The following is a 1,953-nucleotide window of genomic DNA, read 5'->3' as shown; positions in this document are numbered from 1 at the left end:
GCCCAGCAGACCTGGAGCAAAGGGCAGGTGCCCAAATACCTCCCCTCTCCCTTCTTTTCTCACAGGGCAACTCCAGCGAGGGGCTCTGGACCACCCTTCCCCTGTCAGCTCTGGGGCAGCCTGGAAGACTTGTGATTTCACTGTTTCCAAAGTCAAAGTGAGCAAAAACAAATCCCAGTCTGCCCCTGGGTACTGACTCCATGCTGGTGGACAGTGTCGGCTCTGATATACCAACCCTGCAAGCTGGGAACACCCACAGCAAACTCCAGTGAACATGACCAGCACCAGCCAGGCAGCAACACGAAACCAGGTGTCAGCTTGCTGGTGGAATTAAAAATAAACAATTTCAGAGAAACATGAATATGGTCCTAAATGTGCCATGGTCAGGTCCTGCAGCAGGGAGCTGTCAGGGCTGGCCATGGCCCAACCATGCTCTAAATCATGGTTTTCTGCCCTTAAATGCTGCTGAACTGGGCAGAGAGGCTGAGGAGCATCATTCAGCCCTTCCTCATGGCTCCTGTGGCTGAGCAAAGGTGCTGCAGCAGCTCCACATACACACACGCACATATATATATTTTCCAAGCTATCCTACTCCATGACCTCCTAACCCCAGGATATTTCCCGACTGACCCCCTCTTGAGTCACTTTGAACTTGCCCCTCCATAGTCAGGGCTGTGGCCACAGGAAACCGCCCATATCACGGATCTTGGTAACCAAAAGAATGGTTTCTTGAAAGCAATGTAGATGTTGGTTTCCTGCCATCTTTGCCTCCTCCACATTTTAGAGGTTTGATTTCGAAGTTGGAAGCGTTACACTGGGATATTGGGGGAAAAGGCTGCGGATCCCCTCCAGGGAAAGGGGGAGGAATGCAGTGGAAATATATCCTTGACAGCAGAAATCTCTCCCAATCAATCAGCTGGATTTGCCACTACCTGCTGCAGAAATTGCTTCTTTCATTATGTTTTAAAATAATTAATTCTATTTATCAGAGTGAAATGAGAGGAAACAGTCAGTGAGAACACCTTTGGGCAATTCCTTTGGGAAGGAGAGGTATGGGAGCGAGAAAGTGCAGTTGTTCCTTTGGAAGTGGGCCTTTGAACAGCACATTACCAGGGATTAGGGGAAGCTCTGGAGGGGATTAAGGTTTCACTAAAAGGCTCCTTCTCACCAGCCTTCAAAGTGCCTTTTTCTCCGGACCCTGGGAAGGCCAGATCTGCATCCCCTGTGGGTACCAAAGACCAGACCCAGCTGCATCCACCTCCAAGCTCTCTCCCGGTGATCCCAGCCTAACTGTGTCCCACCACTGAGGAAGCTACAGGCCTGACCCTCCCAACTCTGCTTCGCAGTACAAGAGCAGCACAGCAAAGCCCCTGGGAGCAGCGTGGAATGGGCAGCTTTGCCAGACTGCTGGGGGAGGCTGGAGAGATGGGAGGTGGCATCAGATGGACAAAAGAGGCTGCAGGCTGCCCTGTGTCTCTATTTTAGCATCTTGGCTGGTGGGCTGGCAGCAGGGGAGGAGTGATCCCAAAGTGGCACAAGAGCAGATGCTACAATGTGGAGAGACAGGAGGAATGTGTTTTTCCACTTAAACAAGAAAGACACACCAAGGACTGGCCAGCCTGTGAGGGCTCATTGTGCCCTTTCAGGAGTTAAAGGGAACTTGTGAAAATGATGGACAAAGTCTTTTTATATGGACAGATAATGATGACTCAAGGGGAAATGACTTTAAACCAAAAGAGGGGAGACTTACACTGGATATTGGGAGGAAATTATTCCCTCTGAGGGTGGGGAGGCCCTGGTGCATGTTGCCCAGAGAAGCTGAGGTTCTTCTATCCCTGGACATGTCCAAGGCCAGGTTGGACAGGGCTTGCAGCAACCTGGAATAGTGGAAGGTGTCCCTGCCCATGGCAGGGGTGTGGAATGAGATGAGCTATGAGGTCTCTTCCCACCCAA

At 51.0% G+C, this 1,953-nt stretch overlaps 1 long non-coding RNA gene across 1 annotated transcript in view; it reads left to right on the top strand.

The window, feature by feature from the left end:
* LOC125318039 overlaps nucleotides 1-931 on the top strand; it is a 4,737-nt gene extending 3,806 nt beyond the window's left edge. The window contains exon 2 of the long non-coding RNA XR_007200259.1: nucleotides 66-931. This is a non-coding gene — a long non-coding RNA (uncharacterized LOC125318039). The remainder of the gene's footprint in view (nucleotides 1-65) is intronic.
* The last annotated feature ends 1,022 nt before the right edge of the window (nucleotides 932-1,953 follow it).

The sequence above is a fragment of the Corvus hawaiiensis genome, chromosome 29, assembly GCF_020740725.1.
Source record: "Corvus hawaiiensis isolate bCorHaw1 chromosome 29, bCorHaw1.pri.cur, whole genome shotgun sequence".
Taxonomy (NCBI): Eukaryota; Metazoa; Chordata; class Aves; order Passeriformes; family Corvidae; genus Corvus; species Corvus hawaiiensis.
This window is presented reverse-complemented; position numbering and strand designations above follow the sequence as displayed.